At 59.1% G+C, this 10,000-nt stretch overlaps 1 non-coding gene across 1 annotated transcript; it reads right to left on the minus strand.

Annotated features, from left to right (window-relative positions):
* Window positions 1-7,712: 7,712 nt before the first annotated feature.
* LOC148058210 (5S ribosomal RNA) lies at window positions 7,713-7,831 on the minus strand. Its single transcript, XR_015710081.1, has one exon. It is a non-coding gene; the product is annotated as a 5S ribosomal RNA (ribosomal RNA).
* Between the last annotated feature and the right edge of the window lie 2,169 nt (window positions 7,832-10,000).

The following is a 10,000-nucleotide window of genomic DNA, read 5'->3' on the forward strand; positions in this document are numbered from 1 at the left end:
CTATTAACCTCTAGGTGGTTGCGCTCGTGACATCAAAAAGACCACTTTTTGAGGAGCAGTCACACTCGGAAAAAATTTCTTTCGTCAGGCAAAAGAACCAGAGTTCTCCGCGGCCATCCACTCCAACCTTGTCCGACTTTGAGGCACCAGGCTCGGCCACCCTCCGAGCCTTTTCCTTCCCTCTCCTGTTATGGTGCCTCCCTATTAACCTCTAGGTGGTTGCGCTCGTGACATCAAAAAGACCACTTTTTGAAGAGCAGTCACACTCGGAAAAAATTTCTTTCGTCAGGCAAAAGAACCAGAGTACTCCGCGTCCATCCACTCCAACCTTGTCCGACTTTGAGGCACCAGGCTCGGCCACCCTCCGAGCCTTTTCCTTCCCTCTCCTGTTATGGTGCCTCCCTATTAACCTCTAGGTGGTTGCGCTCGTGACATCAAAAAGACCACTTTTTGAGGAGCAGTCACACTCGGAAAAAATTTCTTTCGTCAGGCAAAAGAACCAGAGTTCTCCGCGGCCATCCACTCCAACCTTGTCCGACTTTGAGGCACCAGGCTCGGCCACCCTCCGAGCCTTTTCCTTCCCTCTCCTGTTATGGTGCCTCCCTATTAACCTCTAGGTGGTTGCGCTCGTGACATCAAAAAGACCACTTTTTGCAGAGCAGTCACACTCGGAAAAAATTTATTTCGTCAGGCAAAAGAACCAGAGTTCTCCGCGGCCATCCACTCCAACCTTGTCCGACTTTGAGGCACCAGGCTCGGCCACCCTCCGAGCCTTTTCACTCCCTCTCCTGTTATGGTGCCTCCCTATTAACCTCTAGGTGGTTGCGCTCGTGACATCAAAAAGACCACTTTTTGAGGAGCAGTCACACTCGGAAAAAATTTCTTTCGTCAGGCAAAAGAACCAGAGTTCTCCGCGGCCATCCACTCCAACCTTGTCCGACTTTGAGGCACCAGGCTCGGCCACCCTCCGAGCCTTTTCACTCCCTCTCCTGTTATGGTGCCTCCCTATTAACCTCTAGGTGGTTGCGCTCGTGACATCAAAAAGACCACTTTTTGCAGAGCAGTCACACTCGGAAAAAATTTCTTTCGTCAGGCAAAAGAACCAGAGTTTTCAGCGGTCATCCACTCCAACCTTGTCCGATTTTGAGGCACCAGGCTCGGCCACCCTCCGAGCCTTTTCCTTCCCTCTCCTGTTATGGTGCCTCCCTATTAACCTCTAGGTGGTTGCGCTCGTGACATCAAAAAGACCACTTTTTGCAGAGCAGTCACACTCGGAAAAAATTTCTTTCGTCAGGCAAAAGAACCAGAGTTTTCAGCGGCCATCCACTCCAACCTTGTCCGATTTTGAGGCACCAGGCTCGGCCACCCTCCGAGCCTTTTCACTCCCTCTCCTGTTATGGTGCCTCCCTATTAACCTCTAGGTGGTTGCGCTCGTGACATCAAAAAGACCACTTTTTGCAGAGCAGTCACACTCGGAAAAAATTTCTTTCGTCTGGCAAAAGAACCAGAGTGTTCAGCGGTCATCCACTCCAACCTTGTCCGATTTTGAGGCACCAGGCTCGGCCACCCTCCGAGCCTTTTCACTCCCTCTCCTGTTATGGTGCCTCCCTATTAACCTCTAGGTGGTTGCGCTCGTGACATCAAAAAGACCACTTTTTGCAGAGCAGTCACACTCGGAAAAAATTTCTTTCGTCTGGCAAAAGAACCAGAGTTTTCAGCGGTCATCCACTCCAACCTTGTCCGACTTTGAGGCACCAGGCTCGGCCACCCTCCGAGCCTTTTCACTCCCTCTCCTGTTATGGTGCCTCCCTATTAACCTCTAGGTGGTTGCGCTCGTGACATCAAAAAGACCACTTTTTGCAGAGCAGTCACACTCGGAAAAAAATTTCTTTCGTCAGGCAAAAGAACCAGAGTTTTCAGCGGTCATCCACTCCAACCTTGTCCGATTTTGAGGCACCAGGCTCGGCCACCCTCCGAGCCTTTTCACTCCCTCTCCTGTTATGGTGCCTCCCTATTAACCTCTAGGTGGTTGCGCTCGTGACATCAAAAAGACCACTTTTTGCAGAGCAGTCACACTCGGAAAAAATTTCTTTCGTCTGGCAAAAGAACCAGAGTTTTCAGCGGTCATCCACTCCAACCTTGTCCGATTTTGAGGCACCAGGCTCGGCCACCGTCCGAGCCTTTTCACTCCCTCTCCTGTTATGGTGCCTCCCTATTAACCTCTAGGTGGTTGCGCTCGTGACATCAAAAAGACCACTTTTTGCAGAGCAGTCACACTCGGAAAAAATTTCTTTCGTCTGGCAAAAGAACCAGAGTTTTCAGCGGTCATCCACTCCAACCTTGTCCGATTTTGAGGCACCAGGCTCGGCCACCCTCCGAGCCTTTTCACTCCCTCTCCTGTTATGGTGCCTCCCTATTAACCTCTAGGTGGTTGCGCTCGTGACATCAAAAAGACCACTTTTTTCAGAGCAGTCACACTCGGGAAAAATTTCTTTCGTCTGGCAAAAGAACCAGAGTTTTCAGCGGTCATCCACTCCAACCTTGTCCGATTTTGAGGCACCAGGCTCGGCCACCCTCCGAGCCTTTTCACTCCCTCTCCTGTTATGGTGCCTCCCTATTAACCTCTAGGTGGTTGCGCTCGTGACATCAAAAAGACCACTTTTTTCAGAGCAGTCACACTCGGGAAAAATTTCTTTCGTCTGGCAAAAGAACCAGAGTTATCAGCGGTCATCCACTCCAACCTTGTCCGACGTTGAGGCACCGATGTCGGCCAAGTTCTGAGCGTTCCACCGCCGAATGCCACTGGTCCTCAACACAGCGGACTTCCAATCCAACCTTGTCCGACTTTGAGGCACCGAAGTCGGCCTCAGCCCGAGCCTTCCCCCGCCGACCTCACTGGAGCCCGCCATCCAGGGACCGGCGGAGGTCGCCCGCATGACCGCGGCAAAGTGTCTCAAAGTCGGGCACGACCGCTCGAGTCACCCGCCAACCCGGTCCGGGGCACCTCCAGGGACCGGCGGAGGTCGCCCGCATGACCGCGGCAAAGTGTCTCAAAGTCGGGCATGACCGCTTGAGTCACCCGCCAACCCGGTCCGGGGCACCTCCAGGGACCGGCGGAGGACGCCCGCATGACCGCGACAAAGTGTCTCAAAGTCGGGCACGACCGCTCGAGTCACCCGCCAACCCGGTCCGGGGCACCTCCAGGGACCGGCGGAGGACGCCCGCATGACCGCGACAAAGTGTCTCAAAGTCGGGCACGACCGCTCGAGTCACCCGCCAACCCGGTCCGGGGCACCTCCAGGGACCGGCGGAGGACGCCCGCATGACCGCGACAAAGTGTCTCAAAGTCGGGCACGACCGCTCGAGTCACCCGCCAACCCGGTCCGGGGCACCTCCAGGGACCGGCGGAGGACGCCCGCATGACCGCGACAAAGTGTCTCAAAGTCGGGCATGACCGCTCGAGTCACCCGCCAACCCGGTCCGGGGCACCTCCAGGGACCGGCGGAGGACGCCCGCATGCCCGCGACAAAGTGTCTCAAAGTCGGGCACGACCGCTCGAGTCACCCGCCAACCCGGTCCGGGGCACCTCCAGGGACCGGCGGAGGACGCCCGCATGACCGCGACAAAGTGTCTCAAAGTCGGGCACGACCGTTCGAGTCACCCGCCAACCCGGTCCGGGGCACCTCCGGGGACCGGCGGAGGTCGCTCGCATGACCGCGACAAAGTGTCTCAAAGTCGGGCACGACCGCTCGAGTCACCCGCCAACCCGGTCCGGGGCACCTCCAGGGACCGGCGGAGGATGCCCGCATGACCGCGACAAAGTGTCTCAAAGTCGGGCACGACCGCTCGAGTCACCCGCCAACCCGGTCCGGGGCACCTCCAGGGACCGGCGGAGGACGCCCGCATGACCGCGACAAAGTGTCTCAAAGTCGGGCATGACCGTTCGAGTCACCCGCCAACCCGGTCCGGGGCACCTCCAGGGACCGGCGGAGGACGCCCGCATGACCGCGACAAAGTGTCTCAAAGTCGGGCATGACCGCTCGAGTCACCCGCCAACCCGGTCCGGGGCACCTCCGGGGACCGGCGGAGGACGCCCGCATGACCGCGACAAAGTGTCTCAAAGTCGGGCACGACCGCTCGAGTCACCCGCCAACCCGGTCCGGGGCACCTCCGGGGAGCAGTGGAGGTCGCTCGCATGACCGCGACAAAGTGTCTCAAAGTCGGGCATGACCGCTCGAGTCGCCCGCCATCCCGGTCCGGAGCTCAACACTCTACACCCCTGTTGTACTCGCTCCCTATTAACCTCTAGGTGGTTGCGCTCGTGACATCAAAAAGACCACTTTTTGAGGAGCAGTCACACTTAGGAAAAATCCGTTTGCGCTCACACCATCCCTCCCCATTAACCTCTAGGTGGTTGCGCTCGTGACATCAAAAAGACCACTTTTTGAGGAGCAGTCACACTTAGGAAAAATCCGTTTGCGCTCACACCATCCCTCCCCATTAACCTCTAGGTGGTTGCGCTCGTGACATCAAAAAGACCACTTTTTGAGGAGCAGTCAGACACCGAGGTTTTCTGGATTTATGTCCGTTTTCCTGGTTCTCTGACTCGGGCACCTTGTGACCGACATCCCCCCCTTCCCTGGTTCTATTTTGCCGATACTTTGGTGAGTTTTCTACCCGCAAACCAAGCCCCCCAAGCCCGCCGCCTGGTGGGGGAAGAGGCCCCCTGGTCCCGGTTCTATTTTAGGACACTTTGGTGAGTTTTCTACCCGCAAACCAAGCCCCCCAAGCCCGCCGCCTGGTGGGGGAAGATGCCCCCTGGTCCCGGTTCTATTTTAGGACACTTTGGTGAGTTTTCTACCCGCAAACCAAGCCCCCCAAGCCCGCCGCCTGGTGGGGGAACATGCCCCCTGGTCCCGGTTCTATTTTAGGACACTTTGGTGAGTTTTCTACCCGCAAACCAAGCCCCCCAAGCCCGCCGCCTGGTGGGGGAACATGCCGCCTAGCCCGGTTCTATTTTAGGTCACTTTGGTGAGTTTTCTACCCGCAAACCAAGCCCCCCAAGCCCGCCGCCTGGTGGGGGAAGAGGCCCCCTGGTCCCGGTTCTATTTTAGGTCACTTTGGTGAGTTTTCTACCCGCAAACCAAGCCCCCCAAGCCCGCCGCCTGGTGGGGGAAGAGGCCCCCTGGTCCCGGTTCTATTTTAGGACACTTTGGTGAGTTTTCTACCCGCAAACCAAGCCCCCCAAGCCCGCCGCCTGGTGGGGGAACATGCCCCCTGGTCCCGGTTCTATTTTAGGACACTTTGGTGAGTTTTCTACCCGCAAACCAAGCCCCCCAAGCCCGCCGCCTGGTGGGGGAACATGCCCCCTGGTCCCGGTTCTATTTTAGGACACTTTGGTGAGTTTTCTACCCGCAAACCAAGCCCCCCAAGCCCGCCGCCTGGTGGGGGAACATGCCGCCTAGCCCGGTTCTATTTTAGGTCACTTTGGTGAGTTTTCTACCCGCAAACCAAGCCCCCCAAGCCCGCCGCCTGGTGGGGGAGCATGCCCCCTGGTCCCGGTTCTATTTTAGGACACTTTGGTGAGTTTTCTACCCGGAAACCAAGCCCCCCAAGCCCGCCACCTGGTGGGGGAAGAGGCCCCCTGGTCCCGGTTCTATTTTAGGACACTTTGGTGAGTTTTCTACCCACACTGCATGTCCCCAAATGCCGCCATCTGGTGGGGGAACATGCCGCCTGCACCGGTTCTATTTTAAGTCACTTTGGTGAGTTTTCTGCCCACACTACGGGTCCCCAAATGCCGCCATCTGGTGGGGGAACATGCCGCCTGCACCGGTTCTATTTTAAGTCACTTTGGTGAGTTTTCTGCCCACACTACGGCTCCCCAAATGCCGCCATCTGGTGGGGGAACATGCCGCCTGCACCGGTTCTATTTTAAGTCACTTTGGTGAGTTTTCTGCCCACACTACGGGTCCCCAAATGCCGCCATCTGGTGGGGGAACATGCCGCCTGCACCGGTTCTATTTTAAGTCACTTTGGTGAGTTTTCTGCCCACACTACGGCTCCCCAAATGCCGCCATCTGGTGGGGGAACATGCCGCCTGCACCGGTTCTATTTTAAGTCACTTTGGTGAGTTTTCTGCCCACACTACGGGTCCCCAAATGCCGCCATCTGGTGGGGGAACATGCCGCCTGCACCGGTTCTATTTTAAGTCACTTTGGTGAGTTTTCTACCCACACTACGGGTCCCCAAATGCCGCCATCTGGTGGGGGAACATGCCGCCTGCACCGGTTCTATTTTAAGTCACTTTGGTGAGTTTTCTACCCACACTACGGGTCCCCAAATGCCGCCATCTGGTGGGGGAACATGCCGCCTGCACCGGTTCTATTTTAAGTCACTTTGGTGAGTTTTCTGCCCACACTACGGGTCCCCAAATGCCGCCATCTGGTGGGGGAACATGCCGCCTGCACCGGTTCTATTTTAGGTCACTTTTCTCACTTTCTGACCCACAAATAATGCCCCAAATGCCGCCGCCTGGTGGGGGGAACTGCCGCCTAGTCCCGGTTCTATTTTAGGTCACTTTTCTCACTTTCTGACCCACAAATAATGCCCCAAATGCCGCCGCCTGGTGGGGGGAACTGCCGCCTAGTCCCGGTTCTATTTTAGGTCACTTTTCTCACTTTCTGACCCACAAATAATGCCCCAAATGCCGCCGCCTGGTGGGGGGAACTGCCGCCTAGTCCCGGTTCTATTTTAGGTCACTTTTCTCACTTTCTGACCCACAAATAATGCCCCAAATGCCGCCGCCTGGTGGGGGGAACTGCCGCCTAGTCCCGGTTCTATTTTAGGTCACTTTTCTCACTTTCTGACCCACAAATAATGCCCCAAATGCCGCCGCCTGGTGGGGGGAACTGCCGCCTAGTCCCGGTTCTATTTTAGGTCCCTTTTCTCACTTTCTGACCCACAAATAATGCCCCAAATGCCGCCGCCTGGTGGGGGGAACTGCCGCCTAGTCCCGGTTCTATTTTAGGTCACTTTTCTCACTTTCTGACCCACAAATAATGCCCCAAATGCCGCCGCCTGGTGGGGGGAACTGCCGCCTAGTCCCGGTTCTATTTTAGGTCACTTTTCTCACTTTCTGACCCACAAATAATGCCTCAAATGCCGCCGCCTGGTGGGGGGAACTGCCGCCTAGTCCCGGTTCTATTTTAGGTCACTTTTCTCACTTTCTGACCCACAAATAATGCCCCAAATGCCGCCGCCTGGTGGGGGGAACTGCCGCCTAGTCCCGGTTCTATTTTAGGTCACTTTTCTCACTTTCTGACCCACAAATAATGCCCCAAATGCCGCCGCCTGGTGGGGGGAACTGCCGCCTAGTCCCGGTTCTATTTTAGGTCACTTTTCTCACTTTCTGACCCACAAATAATGCCTCAAATGCCGCCGCCTGGTGGGGGGAACTGCCGCCTAGTCCCGGTTCTATTTTAGGTCACTTTTCTCACTTTCTGACCCACAAATAATGCCCCAAATGCCGCCGCCTGGTGGGGGGAACTGCCGCCTAGTCCCGGTTCTATTTTAGGTCACTTTTCTCACTTTCTTACCCACAAATAATGCCCCAAATGCCGCCGCCTGGTGGGGGGAACTGCCGCCTAGTCCCGGTTCTATTTTAGGTCACTTTTCTCACTTTTCTACCCACAAATAATGGCAAAAAAAAATGCTTACAGCACCCAGTATTCCCAGGCGGTCTCCCATCCAAGTACTAACTGGGCCCGACCCTGCTTGGCTTCCGAGATCAGACGAGATCGGGCTCATTCAGGGTGGTGTGGCCGTAAGCGAGGGAAGCGCTTGTGAAATGCCCCAAAGTGTTGAAAATGTTCCCCAGGCCCCTGGTTCCCCATCCCCGCAGGAGGAGGCTCCCCAGGCCCCCTGGTTCCCCATCCCCGCAGGAGGAGGCTCCCCAGGCCCCCTGGTGCAGGAGGAGGCTCCCCAGGCCCCCTGGTGCAGGAGGAGGCTCCCCAGGCCCCTGGTTCCCCATCCCCGCAGGAGGAGGCTCCCCAGGCCCCCTGGTTCCCCATCCCCGCAGGAGGAGGCTCCCCAGGCCCCCTGGTGCAGGAGGAGGCTCCCCAGGCCCAATGGTTCCCCATCACCGCAGGAGGAGGCTCCCCAGGCCCCCTGGTTCCCCATGCCCGCAGGAGGAGGCTCCCCAGGCCCCCTGGTTCTCTATGCCCGCAGGAGGAGGCTCCCCAGGCCCCCTGCTTCTCCATCCCCGCAGGAGGAGGCTCCCCAGGCCCCATGGTTCCCCATCACCGCAGGAGGAGGCTCCCCAGGCCCCCTGGTTCCCCATCCCCGCAGGAGGAGGCTCCCCAGGCCCCATGGTTCCCCATCACCGCAGGAGGAGGCTCCCCAGGCCCCCTGGTTCCCCATCCCCGCAGGAGGAGGCTCCCCAGGCCCCCTGGTGCAGGAGGAGGCTCCCCAGGCCCCCTGGTTCCCCATCCCCGCAGGAGGAGGCTCCCCAGGCCCCCTGGTTCTCCATGCCCGCAGGAGGAGGCTCCCCAGGCCCCCTGGTTCCCCATCCCCGCAGGAGGAGGCTCCCCAGGCCCCATGGTTCCCCATCACCGCAGGAGGAGGCTCCCCAGGCCCCCTGGTTCCCCATCCCCGCAGGAGGAGGCTCCCCAGGCCCCCTGGTGCAGGAGGAGGCTCCCCAGGCCCCCTGGTTCCCCATCCCCGCAGGAGGAGGCTCCCCAGGCGCCCTGGTTCTCCATCCCCGCAGGAGGAGGCTCCCCAGGCCCCCTGGTTCTCCATGCCCGCAGGAGGAGGCTCCCCAGGCCCCCTGGTTCTCCATCCCCGCAGGAGGAGGCTCCCCAGGCCCCCTGGTTCTCCATCCCCGCAGGAGGAGGCTCCCCAGGCCCCCTGGTTCTCCATCCCCGCAGGAGGAGGCTCCCCAGGCCCCCTGGTTCTCCATCCCCGCAGGAGGAGGCTCCCCAGGCCCCCTGGTTCTCCATCCCCGCAGGAGGAGGCCCCCCAGGCCCCTGGTTCCCCATCCCCGCAGGAGGAGGCTCCCCAGGCCCCCTGGTTCTCCATGCCCGCAGGAGGAGGCTCCCCAGGCCCCCTGGTTCTCCATCCCCGCATGAGGAGGCTCCCCAGGCCCCTGGTTCTCCATGCCCGCAGGAGGAGGCTCCCCAGGCCCCCTGGTTCTCCATGACCGCAGGAGGAGGCTCCCCAGGCCCCCTGGTTCTCCATCCCCGCAGGAGGAGGCTCCCCAGGCCCCCTGGTTCCCCATCCCCGCAGGAGGAGGCTCCCCAGGCCCCCTGGTGCAGGAGGAGGCTCCCCAGGCCCAATGGTTCCCCATCACCGCAGGAGGAGGCTCCCCAGGCCCCCTGGTTCCCCATGCCCGCAGGAGGAGGCTCCCCAGGCCCCCTGGTTCTCTATGCCCGCAGGAGGAGGCTCCCCAGGCCCCCTGGTTCTCCATCCCCGCAGGAGGAGGCCCCCCAGGCCCCTGGTTCCCCATCCCCGCAGGAGGAGGCTCCCCAGGCCCCCTGGTTCTCCATGCCCGCAGGAGGAGGCTCCCCAGGCCCCTGGTTGGGAGAGGGGGAAAAAGAGCAAAGTGTTTAAAAATGCCCCAAAGTGTTGAAAATGTTCCCCAGGCCCCTGGTTCCCCATCCCCGCAGGAGGAGGCTCCCCAGGCCCCCTGGTTGGGAGAGGGGGAAAAAGAGCAAAGTGTTTAAAAATGCCCCAAAGTGTTGAAAATGTTCCCCAGGCCCCTGGTTCCCCATCCCCGCAGGAGGAGGCTCCCCAGGCCCCCTGGTTGGGAGAGGGGGAAAAAGAGCAAAGTGTTTAAAAATGCCCCAAAGTGTTGAAAATGTTCCCCAGGCCCCTGGTTCCCCATCCCCGCAGGAGGAGGCTCCCCAGGCCCCCTGGTTGGGAGAGGGGAAAAAAAGAGCAAAGTGTTTAAAAATGCCCCAAAGTGTTGAAAATGTTCCCCAGGCCCCTGGTTCCCCATCCC

The sequence above is a fragment of the Callionymus lyra genome, unplaced genomic scaffold (assembly GCF_982586985.1).
Source record: "Callionymus lyra unplaced genomic scaffold, fCalLyr1.hap1.1 HAP1_SCAFFOLD_133, whole genome shotgun sequence".
Classification (NCBI taxonomy): Eukaryota; Metazoa; Chordata; class Actinopteri; order Syngnathiformes; family Callionymidae; genus Callionymus; species Callionymus lyra.